This window comes from Marmota flaviventris, chromosome 13 (genome assembly GCF_047511675.1).
Source record: "Marmota flaviventris isolate mMarFla1 chromosome 13, mMarFla1.hap1, whole genome shotgun sequence".
Classification (NCBI taxonomy): Eukaryota; Metazoa; Chordata; class Mammalia; order Rodentia; family Sciuridae; genus Marmota; species Marmota flaviventris.
The window spans coordinates 104,857,487-104,884,546 of NC_092510.1; the positions used below are offsets into that span (position 1 = coordinate 104,857,487).

The 27,060-nt window shown below is 39.2% G+C and overlaps 1 long non-coding RNA gene across 2 annotated transcripts in view; it reads right to left on the reverse strand.

Moving 5' to 3' along the window:
* LOC139701638 (uncharacterized) overlaps window positions 1–27,060 on the reverse strand; it is a 47,145-nt gene that overhangs the window by 12,072 nt on the left and 8,013 nt on the right. For both annotated transcript variants that reach the window (XR_011704198.1, XR_011704197.1), the window contains exons 2-3: window positions 23,240–23,353; window positions 22,416–22,505 (exon numbers count right to left, since the gene is read on the reverse strand). This is a non-coding gene — a long non-coding RNA (uncharacterized lncRNA). The remainder of the gene's footprint in view (window positions 1–22,415; window positions 22,506–23,239; window positions 23,354–27,060) is intronic.

Consider the following 27,060-nt stretch of genomic DNA (forward strand, 5'->3'; position numbering starts at 1 on the left):
GCCTTCAGAACAGCAGCAGGTCCTCCCTCCTGCCTCGCCTCATGACCCCACAGAAATGATCAACAGCAGAAGCTCGTCTCCATGAGACCATGTGCTGGTGACTCTGAAGGAAGCTGCAGGTTCGTCTGGTCCCAAGATCCCTTTTGTTAGACTCTGAACACATTTGGATCCTGAATACAATTAACACAGAAGAATCCCTGATTTGGTGACAGTGTGTGCTTCAAGGTGTAGCCATGACCACCAGTCTTTCCAAATCTTGTCGATTAGAAGGAAATTTGCTATGACCATCTGCTTGGCTACAGACCCACCTCTTTCCATCTTTACATCCAGCTGGCTAGACACAAACTCTTGCTTAACCCTGAGATTCTGTCTGAGAATTTCTTAAAAGTATATCATTAATGATGGCATTAATAAGGCAAGATGTAGGAAAGCTGTGAACCTGTACCCACTGGGTTCTGCCAGACTCTGCCAAGGCCTTCCTGGTATACTAGAGACTTAAAAATCAGAAGAACTCCCACTTTAATAAGTGGTTAGAACAAAAGGAAACACCATTATAAAAATGAATCTTACCATTTTCCTCAAAAACCTTACCAGATTCCACATTACTAGGTCCCTTCAAAACCAACATCTGGGTGATTCATTATAAATGGTCAGGAGCCATGACTTTCTCATTTTTCATGGTGCTGGGGACATGTCTGTCTCTCCTGGCTTGATTTTTCTTCCAGGCATGGCTTGGCCTTCCAGATGCAAATGCTGTTAAGGTGCTCTGAGCCAGGGGCAGTGGAAAGCATGAGGGCCTGTCTTGAGGGGTCTGCATGCAGAACAAGCCCAGCAGCCAGGGGCTTGGTCCTGGAGGTCTGCCAAGGACCTGCAGGTCCTGGCGGTTGTTGTACTTAGTTACAAAAACTGTGCTGTTGGCAATAAGATCTCAATAAGCAAACATCGTTGAATCAGAATTTAATTTAAAAACTAAGTACAAAGTTTCCATTATTCAAACAACTTCAAGACAAACATAATTTGCATTAATTTTTTATCATGACTTACCATCTCCTTGGAAACCACAGTGGTGCTGTTAATGTCACACAACCTGAAGACAAATCCACATAGAAAATCCTTACAGACTTTCTGAAACCCACACATGCTGGGAAGACTGCCATGCACAGCGCCCATCGTCTGCCCTGCGTCAGAAGATCTTTATGTGTTATTCTGAGGACTGCAGCTTTAACATAGGTTTTAGATTTTAAATCTTGTTTCATTCTGCTTTCAAGGCAGGGTCTCACTAAGTTATTCAGGCTGGCTTCAAACCTGTAATCCTCCTGCCTCAGCTCCTGAGGGGCCAGGATTACAGATGGGTGCCACCAAGTGTAACCTTCCATGTATGTCACATAAACATTCTTCTAAATTGACATCCAGCATTTTTACTTCCTGTGTGGGTGCCTGTGTGTGTATGTTAAAGTAAAGCAAAAGTTGTTGGCTTTGCAGCAAAAAAATAATTAATTAATTAAATTATATATTCCATTTTATATCAGTACCATTAGTGGTTAACTAGAAAAGCAGCAGCTATTTTTAATAATGGCTCAATAGTTTATCTGCTACTTTATTCAAAACTTAATTTTGGGGGGGTGGGTACCAAAGGTTGAAATCAGTGGGAACTCAACCACTGAGCCACATCCCCAGCCCCATTTTGTATTTTATTAGAGAGGGTCTCACTGAGTTGCTTAGAGCCTCAGAGTTGCTGAGGCTGGCTTTGAACTTGCAATCCTCTTGTCTTAGTTTCCCGAGTCACTGAGATTACAGGCATGTGCCACCACACTCAGATCAAAACTTTCTTAAATCTAACAAAAAATTAAATTAGTAAGGTTATTATGAATTCTATGTGTTTAGCAAAATTTTAACATTAATTGCAATTTGCTTAGTGGTGGTGATTACAAAGGCAAATTTTGATTAAACCGCCTTATGATACAAACAGTGTACACCCTAAATTGTGGAGCTTCTGCAGCATTGATGAATCTGAGATGGGCTGCTCTGCCTGCAGAATCCATGGCTGTGTGGACAAGGTGTGAAATTTCACCACGGGGAGTAGAGGTTGAAAACTGTGCTCTGTGGCCCAGAGTGACTGAACCATGCTTCCCGTGAAGAAGCGGGTATTGGCTGGGGAACTTCCTCAGCTTAGTGGTGACCTCTGCCTGGCTTCACCTTGTTTCAAAAACTAGTGGTCATAAAGGGCTCCCTTGTGTATCAGCCAAAGCATCCTATAATATAATTATTACGAAATAATCAATTCCCCTAAATTTGTGTAGTATTTTACACAGTTATTTAGATACATTAATCAGACATTTAACCAAATTGTTGCTAAAAATGTCATCTTAAGCATTAGTGAACTGCAATACATTTGGTATGTTCAAGTCAATTAACTCTATTTTGTAGAGCAGTTTTAGATTTACTGAAATATAGAAAGAAAGCCCGAGTTCCCCTGGACCCACTTCCCCTACACCTCATCCTCTGTAAATGTCCCTCATGGCAGGGCAGTACATTGGCCCAACTTATGAACCAATGCTGTCACACTGCTTTTAACTACTGCCCATGGTTTTCATAGGGTTCAGTCTTCATGGTGTACAATCTGCGGGTTTTAGCAAAGATAATGGCAAGTATCATCACCATAGCATCATACATAATTAATTCTCTCTCTAAAATTCCTCTCTGCCTGCTGTCCATTCCTCCCCAGGCTCCTTCACCCTAACAAACACAGGTCTTTCACTGTCCACAGGGTGGTCTTTTACAGAGTGTCATGTGGTTGGAATCATGAAGCATGCAGGCTTCTTGGATTCCTTTCCATCACTGAGTATCTGCCCTTGAGTTTCCTCCATGTATTTTTATAACTTATGGCTCACTGACCTATGTCCACATTCAGGTGACCCAGTTTGTTTTTCTAATCACTTACAGAAACACATCCGGCTTGCTTCTGAGCTTTGACCATTGTGAATAAGGCTGCTATATAACACTCATGGGCAGAACTTTGTGTGCATATGACTTACCAACATTTTAGAAAAATAACCAATGATTACTGGATCATGTGGCAAGTGAATCTTTGCTTCGTGAGACCCAGTCTACCTCTTTCCAGCAGCTGTCCACTTTCAGCAATAGCAAGCGAGTCCTCCTGTCACACTACCTCCTCGCTGACCCTTGCTCTTACTGGTATTCTGGATTTTGGCCACTCTGCAGACGTGTAGTGGTATTTATTGTTTCAACTTAAATTTCCCTGATGATATGGGATGTGGAATAGTTTTTCTGTGGCTTATTTGCTGTCTGTATATATTTTTGTTGAGGAATCTGTCCAGGTCTTTTGCCCAACTTGTAACTGGGTTGTTTGTTTTCTTGTGGAGAAGTTGGAAGTATTGTTTGTATATTTTGAATTCCATGCTTTTAGCATATGAGTTTTGCAAAAATTTTCTTCCAGGCTGTGGCTTATATTTTCATTCTCTTCATAATGTTTTTCACAGTTTAAGTTTTTTACTTTTTTTAAAGATGGAGAAAGAGAGTTTTTAATATTTATTTTTCAGTTTTTGGTGAACACAACATCTTTATTTTATTTTTATGTGGTGCTGAGGATCGAACCCAGTGCCCTACGCGTGCCAGGCGAGTACGTTACTGCTTGAGCCACATCCCCAGCCCTTAAGTTTTAATTTTAATAAAGTTAACCTATGCATCTTATATTTCATGGACTTGATTTTGGACCATGGTTTTGGTTATCAATGAACCCAAAGCAAGCTAGTTATATTATCTCATTTATGTGAAAAGAACCAAAATATATCTCTGAAATTTCCCCTGTCTACCTGTCAAGCAGAAGTGTTTGCAATGACCTAAGCTGAAACTTGCCTTACAGGGGGTCCTGTAGTGCAACTGGAGAACCAAGCAAGGATCTTTTATGAGAAAAAAAAAAAAACTTATGTTATCTTCTAGTCTTATAGTTTTGCATTTTTACATTTAGGCCTATGACCCTAAATATTTATGACTCCTTGCTGAGTTAAGTTTTGTGATGAGTTTAAGTTCTGTATGAAGGTATTTTCAAGAGGATGCTCAGTTAATACAGCACCATGTTTTGAAGAGCACATATGCTCCAGTGTGTTGCCTCTGCACCGTGTGACCATACCTGTGTGGGCCTGTTCTGTTACCTGGGTCATCTGCTCTGTCAAGTGCAATGCTATTAAGATCACAATAATTGTCAGGGTCAGGAGGTGTCAGTCCTCCAACTTTGTCCTTGGTCTAGTAAATTGCAAAATGTAGGAATTAGATGTGTATTTTAAAATACTATATGCAAATATTCTCAAATCTGCAGAGCGTGTAGTCTGATTCTGTGATTTTTGCTGCTCCTCTTCCTGCTCGATTTTTATTCATTGCAAATACTGAGCTCATGTTTCTTAGACTTTTTCTGCAGAGATTCTTTGAGGCTTAATGTGAAGGTTCTTTCCCTCATAAAAGATCTTTGCGTTGTTCTCCAGTTGCACTACAGGACCCCTTATAAGGCGAGTTTTACCTTAGGTCATGGGGAACACTCCTGCTTGACAGGTGGATGTGGGGAAACTTCAGAGGCATATTTTGGGCTTAGTGCTGTGGATGATTTAAATGATACATGAGCAACAGTGTACTCAGAAGTGCGTTCAAAAGGTGCATGTATGTGGACTCTTAGGCAAATGTTCACAAGTTCGATAACAGTAATAGTCTAATTTTCTGGTATAAACAATCATTTTCTCCTACTCACACTGAACCCATTCAATGTTGAATAGTAATCCTAATATTACTGCTCTCACTATACCTAGTTTATCATCGAATCTATAGTCATATGAGATGGGATGGGCTTTTTGATGTACACTTTCCTTATCAAGACACACTATGTTCATTTGTTCAAGTATTCCTCCTGAAATTTGGCCACTACAGAGAAGGTGCTAGTGGATTCCTATGAAAGATGTTTAAGGGCCCCAAGCCTTCTGAAATGGCCACATAAGGGCATCAGGAAGAGACTCATGAGCATCTCTGTGAAACTCAGAAAACACTGTGAGAGGTAAGATTTTCAGAGGAAAACCCTGTCTGGATACATATATATCCAAGCAGAATGAGTAACAGAAGAAACTCATTGCCCCAGCTTTGGTCCTGTAAAAAACTCTGTCCAGAGATTTTGTTATGTCCTATTGTTCAGCTCTCCTCAGGTGAAGAAGTTCTTTGCCTCGGGCTCTCTTTTGTGAAGTCTCAGAGGAATCACTTTAGAAATTTGCTTGTATGGGCTGCACCTATTACTCAGGGCTAAAGCACTTGCCTCACCTGTGTGAGGCACTCATTAAGATACTCAACACCACTTAAAACAATTAAATATATTGGTTACTCATCCCAAAGTCATATTATGTAAGGAAGAATTGTGTGAAGACTCTCCATTGCGTCATGTAAGATTTCAGACTTTCATGAAATTAGAACAATGATCCTGTTTGTCCAATGTGTTTGTGCTTGCCCTTAAGTATCTAGGACTTACGTGTTTGAATTTTTTCTGGCTTAATATCACATTAAAAAACAAAAAAACAAAAACCACCCATTGGCAGACCCTTGTCATCTAATTTGTTCTAAAGGGCAGTATTGACTCTGAGGCCATTTCAACTTCGTACATTCTTAGTAAGTGCATCTCTCCCACCATGATTTTAGGCAAATGAGGGGCATTTCCATTTGAAATGATCCTGGACTTGTGTAAGTGTGGAATCCTCCAGCCAGGTTTTAGGATGCTTGCTGACAAGAAAGAAGATGAGGGGACTTGGGGCATGAGGGAGGGTTCCTGTATGGACTGTGGTGATTTGTGTGGTGGTTGTAAGCGACAGCTGGGTCAACCTCAGATGTAGCAGTGGTGTGAATCTAAGCAGAGACCTGTGTTCTGGGGCTTACCCATGAGGTTTTTGCAATGAATTGTGTTGGTATTTTAGGCACCCTATCTTCAGGGTTTGTCCTTGGGAAATGAGAGCAAGACCCAGTGTGAAATTCTTTGCCACATTAGGAATCTCAGTGATGATTTCACCCATTATTCTCCATTGAGCCTTGTGAGCCAAAGTGAGAGCCTAAAGCATCATGTTCCTCCCACGTTGGACCCGCTTCATGTGGTCTCATGGATATGATGTGGAAACCTCCCACATGCACACACTGCCTGAGTTCTCTTGATGGTACAGTTAAAGGAGATTGCTCACCACTTCTTGGCCTCTGTCTCAATCCAAACTCTACCTAGCCACCTACTTCATTGTTGAAATATTCCTATGCTTACAGCCTCAAAATTATCAAATTTCTATGACCTGGATGGAACCTCTGGAGCAACTTAGGAGCTCCCAGTGCTCATCATGACACAAGCAGAGTGAGACTTCATTGACCACAACTCATGAAAATGCTGGAGATAACAGATCCAGGAGGTTGAGCCTACTGATGAAGGACCTGGGGCAGAAGAGAGTAGGTGTGGTCCAAAAAAATTGTGACAAGGCCACATATTTCTTTGGCATTGCCTTCCAATCAGCATGATTCTGACATTATACAGCCAGTGGACTCCCATATGTGAAGGAATCTTATTATGGGTATTGGTGAGAGGTATGCTAAGAATCAGGTTCCTAGTCTGAAATAGGAAAAATGCATGTGATAGTGATCAGGTTAGTGTTTTCTCCTGTGGAGCTTGATTAACCAACTGTGATGTCATGTGCACAGCACCATGTTTCAGGTGACCTTCATATTCTTCTTTTTTTAAAAATATTTATTTTTTAGTTTTCAGTGGACACAATATCTTTATTTTATTTGTATGTGGTGCTGAGGATCGAACCCAGCACCTCGTGCATGCCAGGCGAGCACGCTACTGCTTGAGCCACATCCCCAGCCCCCTTCATATTCTTCTTCTTAAAGCAAATACCAAATTCCCTGTGGTGGAGTTTGCACCACAGCGAAAACTCAAAAATAGCTCAATGACTACACACTACATACATGGAGACTTTAAGCTCCCAGTGGCCACAGTTCACGTGTAGAAAGTGGATTCTTTCTACATAATTAGAAAGAAATGCGGAGGAAGGCATTTGGTAGTATATTGTGGAACACATGCTCATAGGGCCCATCCCTGCATTTTCATACTTTATCATTGACATATTCAATCGTGAACCCTACCATAATCCTAACCCTAACTGTTGCCACATTTCCTGATATTTTTGGTACATCTGAACCTTCTGTACAGAAAATACATTTAGACCATATTAGGCATTATGAGTTTTTTCTTTTCCATTTGGATTGGTAAGCCTTTCCAAATTATATACATATTCATTGTACTGCTTATCCATGTGTCCTCAATGGTAAAAAAAAAAATGCATAATATCCTCCATCTCTTCAAAATATCCTGCTCAGAACTCATATTACCATACACATATATATTTTCATGTTGGTTGGTAACAATTTTCTAACCAGAACACTAAGCATAAATTTGGACTGAAGTAAAAATGCAACCTAACCAGACCCCCATCACTAAATGAGTATATACATGAAAGCCTGTTTCCTAAAGTGAATAGTTATTTGTAGTTTGAATGCTAACAAATAAATTATCCATAGCATGTACTGGTATGTATTCTTATAGACTCATATGTTTAATGTATGTACAGTCCACAAACTATGAGATGTTGAATATATGAGTAACATGGAACTCAGAAGTGCATTTAACATGTGCATGTATTTGGACTCTTAGGCATATGTTCACAAGTTCAATACCAGGAATAGTCACATTTCCTGAAACAAACAATCATCTTCTCCTACTCACACTGAACCCATTCAATGTTGAATAGTAATCCTAATATTACTGCTCTCACTATACCTAGTTTATCATCGAATCTATAGTCATATGAGATGGGATGGGCTTTTTGATGTACACTTTCCTTATCAAGACATACTTTATTTGTTCAAGTATTCCTCCTGCAATTTGGCAACTACAGAAAAGGTACTGGTGGATTCATATAAAAGATGTTTAAGGCCCCCAAACTTTCTAAAAAGGCCACATATGGGCTTCAGGAAGAGACTCATGAGCATCACTGTGAAACTCAGAAATCACTGTGAAAGGTAAGCTTTTCAGAGGTAAACCCTGTCTGGATACATAGATATCTAAGCAGAATGAGCAAAAGAAGAAATTCATTGCTCCAGCTTTGGTCCTGTAAAAAAAATGGTCCAGAGCTTTTGTTATTTCCTACTGTTCTGCTCTATCAGGTGAAGAATTTCTTTGCCTCAGTGCTCTCTTTTGTGAAGCCTCAGAAGAATCACTTTAGAAATTTGCTTGTATGGGCTACATCTGTTACTCAGTGTGAAAGAACTTGGGTGACCTGTGTGAGGCACTCATTAAGATACTCAATACCACTTAAATCAAATAAATATATTTTATCCATCCCAAAGTCATATTATGTAAAAAAAGAATAGGGTGCAAAATGTAAGATTTCAGACATTCATGTAATTAGGACAATGAACCCTTAGGTCCAATGTGTTTGTCTTTGCTTTTAAATATCTAGAACTTAGGTTTTTTACTTTTTTCTAGCTCAGAATCACATAACAAAAAAAAAACCATAAAAAGAAAAACCTACTATTGGCAGACACTAGTCATCTAATTTGGTTTGAAGGGCAGTATTAACTCTGGGCTCATTTCAACTTCCCTCATTCTTAGGAAAGTTATCTATCCCACCATGAGGGGCACTGGAACTTACATTTGAAACAATCCTGGGTTTGTGTCAGTGTGGAAAACTCCAGCCAGGTTTTAGTATGCTTGCTAACAAGAAAGAAGATGAGAGGACTTGGGCTTCAAGAAAGGGTTCCTCCAACCTAGATGCCCTTCAATGGATGAATGGATAAAAAAAATGTGGCATTTATACACAATGGAGTATTACTCTGCATTAAAAAATGACAAAATCATAGAATTTACAGGGAAATGGATGGCATTAGAGCAGATTATGCTAAGTGAAGCTAGCCAATCCCTAAAAAACAAATGTCAAATGTCTTCTTTGATATAAGGAGAGTAGCTAAGAACAGAGTAGGGTCGAAGAGCATGAGAAGAAGATTAACATTAAACAGGGATGAGAGGTGGGAGGGAAAGGGAGAGAGAAGGGAAAATGCATGGAAATGGAAGGAGACCCTCAGAGGTATACAAAAGTACATACAAGAGGAAGTGAGGGGAAGGGGAAAAATAATACAAGGGGGACAAACGAATGTCAGTAAAGGGGGCAGAGAGAGAAGAGGGGAGGGGAGGGGAGGGGAGGGGAGGGGGGATAGTAGAGGATAGGAAAGACAGCAGAATACAACAGACACTAGTATGGCAATATGTAAATCAATGGATGTGTAACTGATGTGATTCTGCAATCTGTATATGGGGTAAAAATGGGAGCTCATAACCCACTTGAATCAAATTGTGAAATATGATATATCAAGAACTATGTAATGTTTTGAACAGCCAACAATAAAAAAAAAAAAAAAAAAAAAGAAAGGGTTCCTGTATGGACTGTGGTGATTTGTGTGGTGATCGTAAGCAATAGCTGGGTCAACCTCATATGCAACAGTGGTGTGAATCTCTGAAAATACCTGTGTTCTGTGGCTTACCCAAGAAGATTTCCAGTGAATTGGGTTGGCTTTTTAGGCATGCTTTCTTCAGGAATATCCTTGGGAAATGAGAGTAAGACCCAGTGTGGAATTCTTCATCACATTAGAAATCTCAGTGATGATTTCCCACATTATTCTCTATAGAGCCTTGTGAGCCAAAGAACCTGAAGCATACATTTTCCTTCCAAGTTTGACTGATTGAACCAGCTGCATGTGACCTCGTGCATATGATGTGGAAACTCCTCCCTGCATGAGTTCTGTGGATGTTACAGCTAAAGAAAATTTCTCACCACTTCTTGGCCTCTTTCTCTATCCAAACACTACCTAGCCAGCTACTTAGTTGTTGAAATATGCCTATGCTTACAGCCTCAAAATTATCAAATTCCTATGACCTGGAAACTCTGGGGCAACTTAGGAACTCCAGGTGCCCATCATGACAGAGCAGAGTGGTACATCATTGACCCAAACTCATGAAAATGCTAAAGATAACAGATCCAGTAAGTTGAGCTTCCTGACGAAGGATCTGGGCAGAAGAGAGTAGGTGTTGGCCATGAAATATGTGACAAGGCCACATATTTATCTGGCATTGCCTTCCAAACAGCATGATTCTGACATTATGCAGCCAGTAGACTATTATATGTGAAGGAATCTTATTATGGGTATTGGTCAGAGATATGCTGAGAATCAGGTTTCTAGTGTAAAATAAGAAAGATACATGTGATAGAAGTAAGGTTAGCTTTTTCCCCTGCAGAGCTTGATTGACCAACTGTGATGTCACATGCACCAGCACCATGTTTCAGTTGACCCTCATATTCTTCTTAAAGCAAATACCGAATTCCCTGTAGAAGAGTTGGCACCACAGCAAAAACTCAAGGCTATCTCAATGGCTACACAGTGCACACACGGAGACTTTAAGCTCCCAGTGGCCTCAGTTCACCTCCAGAAAGAGGATTCAGCTGTGCTGTCTCAGGCACATTGTAAAGAGAAAACCATGTCTTCTAGATCACATTAAAAGAGATACAGCGGTGATGGTGTCTCTGCCAAGAAAACCAATGCTCCTGACAGCAACATGGATTTCAAGTACCCAAAGCTTACAGGCAGGCTGTCAATAAAGAGTTAGTTCAGCTCAGCTCCATGTTGGTGGAAGATTACCCTCTACCCTATTTGTACACACTTCTCTGCCACCTTCATCTTTGGGGACTCTTGAGCATATCCCATTCCAGATACCATTTGCAGATATCCTTCTTCTTCCCTCTCTAATTGTGTTTGATTTTGGCCTTAGTCATTGAATGTGATTGCTTAAAAGGGCATTTTGTAGTGTATTTGTGTAACACCTGCTCACAGGGCCATTCCCTGCATTTTCATATTTTATCACTGAGATTCAATCATAAACCCTAGCTCTAATCCTACTAACTATTTCCCACATTTTCTGATATTATTGATACAACTGAACCATTTACAAGAAATATAGTTAGATCATATTAGGCTTTATGAATTTTGATTTTCCTTTTCCATACGGATTGGTAACTCTTTCCAAACTAGTTACATATTCATTATAACTCTAATCCAGTTGTCCACAGTGGTAAAAAAAAAATGCATAATATTCTGTCTCTCTTCACAATGAACCCTTTGTTAGAACACGTATTACCATATACGCATATATTTTCATTTTGCTTTGCACCAATTTCCTAACCTCAACACTCAGTATAAATTTCGACTGAAATGAAAATGCAACCTAACCAGACCTCCATCACTAAATGAGTGTATACATAAAAGCATGGTCCCTAAAATGAATAGTTATGTGTAGTTTGAATGCTATCAATTAAATTATCCATGGCATGTACTGATATGTGCTAATATAGAATCATGTGTTTAATGTATGTACAGTCCACAAACTATGAGATATTGAATATATGACTTACAGTGTTCTCAGAAGTATGTTCAAAAGGTTCATGTAGGTGGACTCTTAGGCATATGTTCATAAGTTCAATACCAGGAATAGTCACATTTCCTGAAACAAACAATCATTTTCTCCTACTCACACTAAACCCATTCAATGTTGAAAATAATCCTAATATCACTGCTGTCATTATACCTAGTTTATCAATGAATCTATAGTCATATGAGATGGGATTAGCTTTTTGATGTATTCTTTCCTTATCAATACCTACTGTTTTATTTGTTCAAGAATTCTTCCTGAAATTTGGCCTGTACTGAGAAGGTGCTGGTGGATTCATATGAAAGATGCTTAATGGCTCATTGAAGCAAACTTCTAAAGTGATTCTTCTGAGGCTTCACAAAAGAGAGCACTGAGGCAAAGAAATTCTTCACCTGAGTAGAGCAGAACAGTAGAAAATAATAAAAGCTCTGAAAGAGTTTTTTTTTTTTTTTTTTTTTTTGTAGGTCCAAAGCTAGGGCACTGAATTTCTTGCATTGTTCATGCTGCTTGTATATCTATATATCCAGGCAGGATTCTCCTCTGAAAACCTTAACTTCCACAGTGATTTCTGAGTTTCACAGTGATGCTCATGAGTCTCTTCCTGAAGTTCATAGATGGCCATTTCAGAAGTATTGAAGCCAGTAAACAGCTTTTATAGGAATCCACCAGTACCTTCACTGTAGTGGTCAAATTTCAGGAGGAATACATGAACAAATAAACATAATAGGTCTTCCCTGTCCACAAGACAAGCAGCTGTCCATTCATTAATTTTACAGCATGATTGCTGGAAATGTTTTTCTTAGACAGGGCACCTCCACTGTTGTATTCTTTTCTATCTAGGATGACACATGAAAAGGAATACATCAACACAGAAAGAGTAGCCTTTGGCAAAAGGACTCATTACAATACAGGCAAATAACAATGGAACAAATGCTTTTCCTTCCATATTCTCAGGCAATGAGAGACAAAACCAGAAATTGAAACCCATGTCCAAACACATACACACACACACACACACACCCCTGAAAGGGCCCTGTGCCCATCCCCAGTGTTGTCTGACTGGTGGGTTAAGCTCTGCTCACGTGTCTTGGCCTCTATATTCCCAGCTCTAGTGTCCTTAGGCGAACTCACTGGAGTTCTCAAGACCCAGTCATGACCTTGTACCATCACTGTCAGGGAAGTTTTCTCCTCAGCGCTTTTGTGACATGCTATTTCTGTACTCAGCCCTATGCATGTGAAGTGAGGAGCCTAATGAGTGAGCTATATTCCCAGCCCTGAGCCCTAGTCTTCTAACAATAAAAATGGAGCAGCCAAGAACTAGCATTCTGACTATATTAGGTTCTGGATGGATGCAGTTTACTGTCACTCAAACTTCAGGCCCACTATGCTCAGTTTAGAGGTGGTGCCTGAAGCCTTATCCAGTGAGTCTTTTCGGTGAGAACCATTCAATCCACCCACAGCCAGTGTTGAAAGGGTGGGCTTCCACAATCTCCTGTTCCCTTTGTGTCTGGAGACCCTCATTCTTTGAATCCTTTTCTTGGCTTCCTTTTTTAGATCAGGAGCCCTGGTTTCTGTGCTACACAGGTGCTGAAAAAATCCTAGGGACAACACTCAGAACCCTTTAAACAAGGAAATTTTAAGTGTACCTTGTCATCTTGTAAGGAGACTGTTTTAAGCTGGTGGAAGTGACATTGGTGGGATCTGAAAATGGTGACTTTGGACTTCTCATGGTCCTCTCCAGAGCCTGGGAGCCAGACAACCTCTGTGTGGTAGCTCAGATTTCAGACCCCTCTGAATACTCTAGTGGAGCTTAGATCAGCAATTAAGACACTGGACCTTCCGTTCCATAGCTCCTTCCTGAAGCACTGTGTTGGAATCCATGTGCCACTGGCCCATGTCCCCAGATGTGTCATGAAGACTGGGACAATCATAAGGAGAGAACATCAACTCCATTTGTTGTGTTTATGCATGAGGGAAGCTGTGGTTTTTAGGGCTTATTCCTCTTGAGGTTTTTGTTGTTGTTGTAATGTTGTTTGTTTGCTTTTTGTTTTTCTGTACAGGGAATTAAACACAGGGGTGTTTATCCACTGATCCACAGCCACAGCCCATTTTTATATTTTTATTTAGAGACAGGTTTTCACTGAGTTTCTTAGGGCCTCACTAAATTGCTCAGACTGGCTTTAAACCAACAAGCTTCATGTTTCCTGAGCTTTTTAAATGTTGGGGAAGCAGTATCTCAAATCCAGAACAACAATCAGAAACCCAGAACTTCAGCTTAGCTTTTCATAGGTCTGGATAAAAACTCCTAGTTTTCCACCTCTTTATTTACATTTCCAATGTAGGGTTCCTGTTCCCAGTGAATGAGGATAAAACAGAATAGAGAGAAAAATGACAGGGTAGCCAAGATAATTGGCATCAGTCAACCACACCTGGGGACTAACCTATAGATATATTAATGAGCATCATTAAGGCATATTTCAAATTTAAATAAACCTTGAGGTTCACTTGTGGAAACACCTTCAACAAAGTTCTTTGTCTCAAGGGTAAACCCAGATGAACGTTATAAAAAAGAAGATTAGTGAAAGAAAGGATGGAAGTGAACTCAAATGGTAGTCAGGATGCCTTTTTCACTAAGTATTTTATAAATTCGCTCCATGCTCTGAACAAAACCATATATAAACTCATAAGTTGGTACACTATAATGTTTTTATTTCCCTATCATCTTCTCTCATGTATGTTGGTAGTTCTTTTTTTTTTTTTGTACTAAAGATTTAACTCAGGGGCACTTGACCAATGAGCTCCAGCCCCAGCCCAGTTTTGTATTTTATTTAGAAAGAGGGTCTCACTGAGCTGTTTAGCACCTCACTTTTGCTGAGACTGCTTTGTACTCATGATCCTCCTTTCTCAGCATCCTGAGCCAGTCAGATTACAGGCATGTGCCACTGCATCTGGGTATCTCTTCTTGCTTAAATGAATTCTACTCTGTTTAATCTTACTTTTCCTGAGGGCCCATAAATTTTATTCTTCAAAAATTGTTTGACAAGAACCAGAAGAAATTGGCAAATTGGGGATTATAGTTACAGCTCAAAAGTCCAGTTTCAACATTATTTATTTTTGGCTCTAAAATTTTGATTGGCAAACGGAAAATGACAATTCCAGTCGATTAATATGTTTGTAATCTTAGTCTTTTTTAAATCTTTTTGTCTTTGTATTTCTGTTTTTCTTCCTGATGGGTATGCAATAGTGAATTGGCTTTAGTATTAACTTGCCTTAATAGTAGTGATTTGTACTCCTTTTTATATATTTATTTGACAGTTGAATATTTCCACTTTGTTAAGTCTATTTAGAAACATTTTGACTATGCTTTACTCTTTTGGTATGTCTTTTATGTTTTTTCCTCACAAATATAACACATCATTCATTCTGACATATCAACTTTTCACTACATATGTATTCTGCAAGTATTTTTCTCACACCTTATGTTTTAACTTTGATCACTGGGTGTTCTTTGATTTAAATATTTTTTTAAAATGGCCTTCAGATTTATAAATCCATAGAAATATACAGGGAAATGTCTTAGAATTTTAGTAACAGAGATAACTGATAATATGTAGTCTTCTTCCTTCCCAATATTCAAATAAGTAACATGCACATTTATGGTCAGAGGATGACCAAGGACTGGAAGAAAGTGTAAATAGAGTGTTAGTTGGAATACTCCAAGGCTCCATGGAATTGGGAGAGTTTCACGAGTTCAAAAAAAAAAAAAAAAAAAAAAGACCTGCACTCTGAACGTGGCTCTGTCCTCTCTCTGTCCATCTCGCTCAGATTTGTGGGTCTTTGACCTGTCTTGTTTTATTCTGCTGGCTCAGTGTCCCCTCTCCTTCTTCATCCACTGTGCATGAATTTTCTTTTGTGTAATTCTGTTACATTTTCTGTGCAAGAATAAGAATAAGCTCAATGGAGGATCTACCACCAATATTGCTATGGTTCTCGGATTCTATGCAATTTGAATGTTTTACACTTTTGTGACAGCACCATGTTCTATATATAAAAATGCAGTTTGTCTTTTAAAGTCTCTATCACCACAAAAAGAAGAAAATATTTGTCACCATAGAAAAAAATACTAGTAGCCACTATAGGCTAGAATGATCCTGTGTCATGATATGAAAACATCCATAAGTATAAAAGAATGAGTTTCTATTATTTTAAGACGTTATATTTCTGATTATTCCTTTTAGAAGCATTAGGAATGTCCATGGATGTTTTGCAAGTTGAATTGACTATGAGACAAAAGTGAATTCTGCTAAAGTGGTAGTATCAAATATAGAAAGTGTTCAGGCTGTGTACATATTTGCAAATTATAATTGAAAGATGCCAACACTGTCGTTATAAACAGTAAAAGCATGGTAAGGCAAATTCTTTATTATTTTATTTTGATTTTTTTCTTAACTGTTGCTTACTGACAATGTGACCTATTTATGTGACTTTAGAAAGTATTCTATCCTTTAAATAACTTCTCAGTCCTTATTCTTTATAAAATATTTTGTTCTAAAATAAATTTGAACATATTTTATTATTTGAAGTGTTCAAAAGTATATGGCTGATTCTGACAAATTTCCTAATCAGATATGTTTTTGTTTTTGAAGACTGGCAGATTTCTGTATTGCTTGTGTCTTCTACTTAAGTGAGAAGAGGGGATTTGCTGGTTCATGTTTTTTTCACTTTGTGCTGAGTGAATGTATTTGTGCCTGTTTGGTGGTCTTGTTTTTTGTTTCTAAACTGTAGCCCTGTGAAATTCCCACTGATGTTAATATCATCAAATGTAATATGGTCAAAGTAAGGAATATACAAAGTAGCTTTCTTGTGTCTCTTGCTTTGTAATTTTGTTCTTTCTCCAAATGAGAAATAACAGATTCTGAAAAGTAGATATTTTTAAGATCACCAAAAATGAAATGTGTAAAAATAGTAAAAATTAGAAAAAGCCAAAAAAGCATATGTGCTTGGGCTTCTGATGAATGCATATAATGTTGTGAATTTTTTGCTTGAATGTTCTCTAAAGTGTGTTGTTACTGTGTAGATAAAAAAAATGAGAGTCAAGACATAAATTCAGTATGTCCACATAGAACGTTTTTCATCTTTAACACATCCTAGAGTGTCACATGTGTATTAAGGGATTCCTATACTCCTTATTGTGTAGTGTTTAGTGTCTTTTAAATCATTCTTGAATTCATTTTCTGAAACTTTAAATGGTGAGAGCAAAATATCCTGTGGAACATAAAATAATCAGTATCACAAATAATACATCCTGGCTTTTTTTTTTAATGTCATTTATGATTTATTAAAAAACAGTTTCAGCAAAGTGGAGGATACAAAATCAAAACAAGAACATTAGAGATAAATAAAATAGATGCCTGTTTTGAGAACATCACCTATAAATGGGCACAATAACTTCATGAGTTATAGGACAGGGTAAGATTCCTTTAAATGTTCCTTATTTTCCCAGGAAATGGTAACGTAATGGAGAGAATGAGAACATAGATCCTAGAGGAAAAGAGTAATTATAAAACAAAATCTTTAAAAAAAATGTCAGAGAGCAGATCAACAGAGATATGGAGAGATCAATTTTCTTCTCAAAAAAGAAAGATGGGGTTGGCATGACGCACACCTATAATCCCAGAGACTTGAGAGGCTCAGGCAACAGAACCGAAAGTTCAAAGCCAGCCTCATCAGTTTAGCAAGGGCTTCCAAGCTGTTCCCAAACAACTCAGCAAGACCCTATCTCTAAATAAAATACAAAAAAAAAAAAAAAAAAAAGGGCTGGGGATGTGGCTCAGTGGTTAGATACCCCTGAGTTCAATCATAGGTACCATAAAAAAATAAAAACTTGCTATCCTCCTACCTCAGCCTCTTGCACTGCTGGGATTGCAGGTGTGCACCATTCTGCCAATTTTATGACACACAAGATTATAAAGACCCAATGAAATGATATAGACCAAAGTAGTTAATAAACAAGAAGCTGTAGCTCTGGGGTCAATTCTTCTTCAAGATATTATCTACACATACTATGCACAAAGCCTTTGTATACTGGGAGGAATTAGAAGATTAAATATAAGAACAAGGTCAGGATTATAAACTATAACGAGAGCCGGATACAGTGGCACGCGCTTATAATCCCAGCAGCTCAGGAGGCTGAGGCAGAAGAATCACGAATTCAAAGCCAGCCTCGGCAAAAGCGAGGTGCTAAGCAACTCAATAAGAACCTGTCTCTAAATAAAGTACAAAATGAGGCTGGGGATGTGGCTCAGTGGTCGAGTACCCCTGAATTCAATCCCTGGTACCCAAAAAATAAATCGTAATGACAATCATTTTATATCACTGTACCCAGAAAATAAATGAAGAGGATCAGGAGGCATATAGTGCAGTGATAGAGAGTCCGCCTGGCATGCAAAAGACCTTGGGTCTAATCCTAGCACCACTAAACAAAACTTGAAGAACACCAGAGAGTAAAGTGAAGAGGCTGCTCCTTTGTGACAGGATGCAAATGGTATGCTTACAGATTTTCTTGATTGATATATCTTTCTAATTCTAGACTGGGTTTACAACCATAATAACTACTCCTTCCCACTGTCTAGAGAAAGAATTTTATAATATTACAAACAGAATAAAAGACAATAATGCTAAGAATTTTCAAAATTCCTATCCCTAAGCATAGGCTCCATACCTGTGGTATCAATGAACTTAAAATGTGAACAGTACAGGGGGCTGGGAATATAGCTGAGTTGGTAGAGTACTTAACTTGAATGTACAAAGCCATGGGTTCAATCCCCAGCACCACAGGAAAAAAAAAAAAAAAGTGAATTCAAATGTCAGTAGCATATGGTGACAGCTGGGCATAATCCCAGTAACTTGGGAGGCTGAGGCAGGAGGATCACAACAAAGCCAGCTTCAGCAACTTAGCGAGGACACAAGAAACTTAGTGAGACTCTGTCTCAAAACAAAAATAAAGGGCTGGGGTGGTGGCTCAGCGGTGGAGCACTCGCCTCCCATGTGCGAGACCCTGGGTCGATCCTCAGCATCACATAAAAATAAATAAGTGAAATAAAGATAGAAAATAAATAAATAAATAAGATTTTAAAAATAAATAAATAAAAAGGGCTGGGGATATGGCTCAGTGGTTAACTGTCCCTGGGTTCAATCCCTAGTACAAAAAAAACACAACAAACTGTAAGGCTACATAGAAGAACTATTTTTAATTACATCTTTCCCAAATTATATTGTTTAGCCAAATTTGCATTCTGAGGTTGACTTCACTTTTAAGTCCTCAGTTTAAAATCCATGTCAACGGGCACAGTGGCACACACCAATAATTCCAGCAGCTCTAGAGGCTGAGACAGGAGGATCATAAGGTTCAAGACCAGCCCCAACAACTTAGCAAGGCCCTAAGCAATTTAGCAAGACCCTGTCTCAAAATAAACATAGGGCTGGGATTGTAGCTCAGTGGTGGAGCGCTGGCCCAGCACTGTTTGATCCTCAGTGCCACATATAAATGAGTTAAGCAAAGGTATCATGTCCATGGCAGACTCCCACCCCTGCACCACATGCCTCCTGGTCCTCTTCACTTGAGCTAACTTTACAGGCTGGCTAAACTGTGCACATCATTGCCCTGCAGAAACCCTTTCCTGGCCTCCCCAGCTACAAGGGGTTCACAGCTGAAGGGGAACTGGTTACTGACAGGTTTGGGGGAGAAGACTAGAATCCCAGGGAAAATTTCTCAGATGCCTGAGAAAAATATTGTTTAAAAAACAAATACATAAAACATAAAAAGGGTTAGAGCTGGGCTGGGGATATAGCTCAGTTAGTTAAGTGCCTGCCTTGCATGCACAAGGCCCTGGGTTAAATCTCCAGCACCACCAAAAAAAAAAAAAAAAAAAAACAATTAGGGCTAGGAATGAGCCAGACACAGTGGTGCACCCCTGTAATCCCAGCAGCTCAAGAGGCTGAAGCAGGAGCAGCAAAAGTTCAAAGTCAGCATCAGCAACTCAGTGAGGCCCTCTCTCTAAGTAAAATACAAAAAAGGGCTGGGGATGTGACTAAGTGGTTAAGCACCCCTGGGTTCAATCCTCAGGACCAAAAAAAAAAAAAAAATCTGAAAAAAGGGATAGGGATGTGGCCCAGTGGTAAATTGACCTTAGGTTAAATCCCCAGTACCATAAATAAACAAACAAATAAATGGCGAAAATAAAGCAACAAATTTCAACCAGAAGCTCGAACCAAAGATCTAAATGAATAAATCAGGAACTTGTAGTCTCTTGATTTTCTCCCTGAAAAAAAAATTTCTACATTTAAACAAATTTGTCAACTACCATGTTACAGACCATAGCATACTATCTATAGGCTCCATGATTCTCAGTTTTCTCAAATGAAACCAATACTCAGGGGCTGAGGTTATGGCTCAGTGGTAGTGCGCTTGCCCAGCACCTGCAAGGCCCTGGGTTCAATCCTCAGCACCACATAAAAATAAATAAAGGTATTGTGTCCAGCTACAACTAAAAACTAAATATTAAAAAAAAAAGGACCAGTACTCAATTAACTTCTGTTTAATGAGAATCAGACAGGTTTACATTTATACTTGTATGCTTTCAATAATACCTTTATCTCCATCCTCAATCTAAAATTTATGTAAAAACAAAGACAAAACTACATACATGTACAATAAAGTTTTCTCTCTTTTTTTTTTCCATTGTGGCAGTACAGATTGAACCCAGGGGTGTTCAGCTACATTCCTAGCCCCCCCCCCTTTTTTTTTTTGGTATGGCGATGGAACAATTGAGGGGCACTTACCCACTGAGCAGCATCTTCAGCCCTATTCTGTATTTTATTTAGAAATAGGGTCTCACTGAGTTGCTTTTGCTGAGGCTTTGAATTCCTATTCCTCCAGTCTCAGCCTCCCGGCTGGCCACTACAATTACAGGAGCATTGAGCCCAGCCTAGCCCTAGCCTTTTTTTTTTTTTTTTTTAATTCTGAGACAGAGTGTTACTAAATTGTCCAGGCTGATCTTCAGACTTCAATCTTCCTGCCTCAGCCTACCAAATAACTGGGATTACAGGCATGTACCACTGTGCCCAGCCTACAATAAACTTCAACATGAACCCAAGCAAAAGATTTGTCTCTCCAGGAATAATGGCATAGGCCTGTAATCCCAGCCACTCTAGAGGCTGAGGCACGAGGATCACAAGTTCAAAACCAGCCTCAGCAATTTAGCAAGACCCTGTCTCAAAATAAAAAAAATAAAACAAGCTGGGGATATGGCTCAGTGGTTAAGCATCCCTGTGTTCAATCCTTGATACCAAAAAAAAAAAAAAAAAAAAGATCTGTCTCATCAGCTGTCAGAGTGATCTTTCTCATCAGCTGTCGGAGTTTTGCTTTGTTTTGTTTTGTTGTACCGGGGATTGAACCCAGGTCTATTTTCCACTGAACTTTTTTCCCCAACTTTTTCTATCACTGAGACAGGGCCTTGCTGAGTTGCTGAGATTGTTCTCAAACTTGAGATTCTCCTGCCTCAGCCTCCTGGGCTGCTGGGATTACAGGCCTGTGCTGCCACCATCGTCAACCCCCACTGGAAGGTTTTCAAAACACCCTATCCACCTCAATGTGTCTGGGACAATACAAACTCATGATAACCACCACAGTAATATTTTTTAAATTTGCAACTTCCAAACTAAAAACCAGATTATTAAAGTATATTTAAATAAGTTTAAGATATGAATCAACAGAAACAAACTCAACATACCCACATTCTCCCTCTGTAACTATAAAGAACAACAGGGATGTGTGCTACAGTGAATGTTTAAGGCACTCAAAGCAATCATTACATATTATCAAAATCCTTTTTATAAAATCTTCATATTATGAGGGATTTGTTGGCAAAAAAAAATTAAGAAAAAATATCTTCTTGGTGACACTACCTCTGACCACGACAATGTGATATTTAGAGAGAAACAAAATCATATTTAAAGCTGAAAGGAGCAGGAATCTTAGAAATCAAAGTACTTTTGGATTTTAGAAGTGATGAAACCAAGGCTAAGAGAAGTCAACTGATCATTTAGTTAAATAAAGAGGTCAAGAAATTTTACATTAAGTTCTAATAAATAATAACATTATCATTTACCGCCCTTTAACAGTATTACAATACTGAAAAACTCAAGTGAGTTCTTCTCCATTTCCATACACATACACACACATATAAATATGCTTCAAATTTTAAAATCAGGAAAGACTAAAGAGCCTACCCTGATGGTGGCAACCATCAAAAGCCTAGGACGTCCTATACCTTCACAAGGAGTTCAGAAAAATCAACCTCATTTAAGTTGACTGATATCCAGGAAACCTTTTTCTTCTTAGCCATTTTCAATCTGTACTTAAAATGTACTTCAACCTACAGCAAGTCACCCACTGACCAAAAAAAAAACAAGCCATGCCTTATGTGGAAACAGGACTCTGAAGTAATGAACTGGTTCACCTACATTCATGATACTAGCAATACCAAGTTTTTGTTTTTTGTAAGAGATAATAAAATGTATTCCTACATCTTGAAAACTTAAATTTGAACTCAATCAAATGCCCTTATAAATTTAACATTTAGTCAATCCTCAATGGAGATTTATTGGAAAAGCCAAAAGGAACCACTCATAAGACACAAATTTTAAAATCAAAGTAAAATTTCCCCCATTAAAGCTTATCATTAGCTTTCAACTGTGAACTGATAACCAAAAACAAATTAGTTTTAAGCTTCCCTTTAAGTGGCCTGTGTATATACATTCATGTGTATATTTAATTTGTACCAAAACTGCTTACAAATGGCAATTCCTGTGAAGTAGATGATGACGACGTTGCAGGTAATTCTAGCATGTTTCCTAATGTACTGGTACTGGAGTCTGGATCATCCTGAAAAGATAAATTTATTGAGTTTAATGGCTCTTCTATGGTAACTTTTGTATCTCCTAGTGAAAAGGGGGCTGGGAGAGGGGCTGTTTTTTCATTGCTGCCGTCCACTTCACTTCTTTGCTTATTTTTCTGTGTTTCAGTTTGAGGAGCTAATGGCAAGAATGACAATTTGACTGCACTGTGTCTACTCTCTGTCGTGCTGTCTTGTTCACTTCCCATGGCCATTTCTACACCATTCTCTGATTTAGGCTCATAATTGCAGGTGGCATTTGTCTGAGTTTCCTCAAAGATGTCTTCTATACTCTCATCCTCTGTGACTGGCTGTTCTGGGTCCATTTCAGAATCTACATCGTCCACACAAGTAAAATTCTCAAAGTGCAGAAAGCCATCCTTGATCATCTTTGTTACTTTTAACTGGAGTTCAGGGGAGTTATTACAAGAGGGTTCCTGTTTCTTAACAAGTGCTGTTGGACCACCAGGACTCAAGGAAGTGCAAACAATTGGCGACTGAACTCTTGAATCACTTTCCTCAGGGTCTTGAAAGGATTCTGATCCATCAGCAGACCCATTTAAATATTCTACATTGATCATGGAGGCCAAATCCTGTAGTCTCCGCAGTAGAATGTAACAAGATGGAGAATCTTGTCCATAAGCATTTTGGGATGTTCCACTGGCAGCCTACAACTGCACAGTACACCCATTAAGTGGCTCAGAAAAATTGGATTGACCATTACCGAAACAGCTGTCCTTGTCTGCAGGGGCATCTAAATTCACTGGACTGGAAAAGGGTAGCAGACAAATTCTTCTAGATAGTTCACAGGTCTGATCCATCCTGGGCCAGCATCAACCTGGAATCCAAAATCACAGTAATCAATCTGAGCTAATAAGATAAGTTAAGAAGATGACTCTTCTCTTCAAAATGGCAGTCATTTCTCAAGGCCTAGTGGCCTCTATGCTTTTCTGCTGTACTTCGAAGGGTGTAAAAAGTTCTCCTGGCTGAAGGTGGAAAAATGGCCTCAGGGAACCTCAGCAAACCCTTTTAGAAGCTGGCAAATCCTGCCACAGAGAAACAGCCCGTCCCTTTTTCCTGCACTGCAGACTGGTGGACGCTTGGGTTAAACTAAAATTAAAATCCTGTTGGCTATCAAAATTCCTAAAAATCTCAAAACAGGAATTGTCCTCGTCCTCCCCCGCCCAGGGTCCAGCGGCCGGATCTCTTGAAGGGAGGGGGCTGCGGGATTCCAGAGGGGATTCTGGACACTGCACAAAAAGGTACCCCTCCTCCTTCCTGGCTCGCTGGGGCGCAGCGGTCCCAATAGCGCTGCACCCTGCGCCTAAGCCTTCGCAGCGGCAGTGCCCAGGCCGCGGGCAAGTCGGCCGAGGCGGATGCACCCCGAGTTCGCCTTCCAGACTGCAGGACTGCCCTGTCCACAGCTGCAGGCCCATAGGCCAGCACGCGGCAAAAAGAGAAAGCGAGGCGGCAGGTGAAGCCCAGTCAGGGTAGCAGCAGCCGCTACAGCTTGACAAACTGGCTGTCGCCGACACCGCCTGCCCGGGGCGCCCCTTCCCGCAGCTGCGGCAGCACCTCCCGAAAGCGCCGATCACACTCATCCATGTTCAGCAGCAAAGTTCGCAGCTGGAGGGCAGCCCCCCGCCCCCCGCAGGCGGCTCCCCGTGGGAGGGTAGGCCGAGGTGCGCACGGGCGGGCGGGCGGCAGGACAGGGGCCGCGGGGAGGAAGTTCGCGCTGGCAGGACCCGCCAGGCCTGAGCCCCGCAGGCAGTGATGGGGGCGGGAGGGGGCCCGCAGGTGCAGCGCCGTTGGCCACCAACCCCGCGCGGCAACCGGCCTCAGCGGAGAGATGAGGCCTTGCGACCCCAAAGCGAAGCCCACTCCCCGCACCAGAGCCGGCACTTATCTTCCTATGAAGGATCTTGGAAGTACAATTTAAGTCAAATTATGAAGAGGATTCATATGTTGTAAGTTTGACACGTAGCCACAAAGGCTGTGATTGTAGAAGCAAAGAGTCATATTTAATGTAGTAACTTCCAGGATCATGAGATCAAGACTTTGTTTAGGTCTGGTTAATTGGCATGAACCTGTTTTGAAGCCTGAACGGTAACTTCAGCACATTAAAGCTCTGAAATATTAGCTGACAATAACTAGTAATAAAATGAGAAAAGTTTTATTTCTCATGTTTAAGGGGTCTCTTAGGTTTTTTAGTAAATGTAAAAATCTGAAGGCAGAAGTCAAGAATTTAAACATCCTTCTGAGTGCCATCTCACTGAAAGTTAGGGTAATACCAATAAACCTCTAAGTGTAATGGCATCTTTAAATAATTACCTTTGTCTATTCTGGGAGACCAGTCTAAAATATACACACTATTTCTAGGCAGCTTTTGTTATACTGGCAAGGCATTTTCACAATCCATCCATTTATGAAAGGTGTCAATTTTTATTGTAGAATGTTTTGAGCAATATTACATTGGTGGATATTTTATGTAAATAACTGGCCTGTATAGGAACAAAATTTATTTTAATAATCTTTCTGACTATTGTCCAAATAAGCAAATATAGTATTAATCTTTAAGAACTAGCCTGATGGGCTGGTTTAGGTTTCTTATATGCTTTCTTTTCCTCAAAAGGTACTTCCAGACAGACATTTTACCATATGATAAACATAGGTAAAATTGACCATTATAGTCAGTACAATTAATCTAGGATTTAACTTAGTTTCAACCCTTCCATCAGCATTTATCTTACTATGAAGGATCTTGGAAGTATAGTTTAAGTCAAATTATTTATGGGTGGACTTTCCAGTACACACCGCAGTGTACATTAAAAATGGTCCTGAGAAATTGGGTCAGAGAAGTTTCCCCCCCATAATTTTTACTTACTTTGCAAACTCATGAAGCTGCAATGCTGTAAATTTTGCAGCTGGAAATTTACCTTCCTGTGCCAGGTTTTTCAGTAATTATTATGACAACAAGTTTAAAGTCTCCTTTGAAATCTGATTTAATTTACTGAATCATGTTTAGTAGCAGTAAGACTCTCAGTGTCACAATTAAGAAAAAATTTTCTAATATCTAAGTGTGCCTATGGGGTCTTGTTTTCCCCCTTTTTTATTTAATAAATTGAAAAGAGCAATAGTATTTAGCTTAATTTATAGACAATAGTACAAGTATTTAAATAATAATAATAATAATAATAATAATTTAACATCTTTATTTGTTCCTGAGTTTTGACAAAAGTCATCTATTGGCTATGTTAAGTCTAACATTAATGAGTTGGAGAGGGATTATAGTGAATAGAAATTTAATTTTTACTAATGTAGATTTAATTTTTTACTTTAATATAAATATTAAAAATAAAAATATAATATTTGTATCTTGAAATTAGCTTTAGTTGACTAATTTACTTTGGAATGAGACAAGAGACATAGTTTTTAACTTAGCAGCCATGGCCTTTACTAGGGTCATGAGATGTGGTGTCATTGGTGACAGGCCTTATGGGGCTTCAGGGACATCCAGAGGGGCTGCAACAGTGAAGGTCTTTTACATTTTCACTTTCTTCTTTGTTACAAACACTGGCACAAACTAGTTTTGGAATTGGCTGCTCCAATCTTAGGACGATACATTTTGCCAGTACCTCAGGGTTTGAGAGTCCTCATTTTTATTGCCTTCCTGAAAATAAAAACTGATATTTGGTATCTGGCCACATTAAGAAAGATGAATTTCCTCATTTCTTTGGTATTAGATGTCCCATTGAATGGGTAGCTGAGAGAAACCCACCTCACAGGCTGGAGAATTTGAGTATAGGGGACATGAAGGCACATACTAGAGAAGAACATCACTTACAAGGGCTTGGAGTTGAACCTAGAAAATCAAGGATCAACAATATATGTTTAAATTTTTCATCATAGAAAAAAATGTGAAAATAGGTAGTACACATTACATGGTCATGATGAAAAAATATCGTGGTCAACGGTGAAGAAAAGTCCAAGCTCCCTACTTCCAGAGCCCACAGGTATCCCATACTGTAATAACTGGTCATTTCTCTAGTTTCTCAGATTTGGACATATAAAAATGACAGAATTATTCATACTCAAAAGTATTTCACATTGATCTATTTTCATTTTCTATGAGAAACAAGGAGTATATTAAATTTATGTTAAAGTCATAGTAATTAACATACCATAGAAATGTGCAAAAACATTAAAAGTAGAGAGATATGTTAAAACAAAAAAAAGTTGTATCTATTTTTCTTTTGAAATGAGTGAATCAGTAAGCATCACAATACTAGACCTTAAACTATACTACAGAGAAATAGTAAAAAAAAAAAAAAAAAAAAGATACCAAAAGACATGTAGACCAATCTCCTACTAGAAAAAGGTGCCCAAAACATAAATTGAAGAAAAGATAGCCTCTTCAATAATTGGTACTGGGAAAACTGAAAATCCATGTGTAGAAAGATAAAATTAAACCTCTATCTCTCACTGTGCTCAAAAATCAATTCAATATATATCAAAGACCTAGACATGAGAATGGAGACCCTGTGC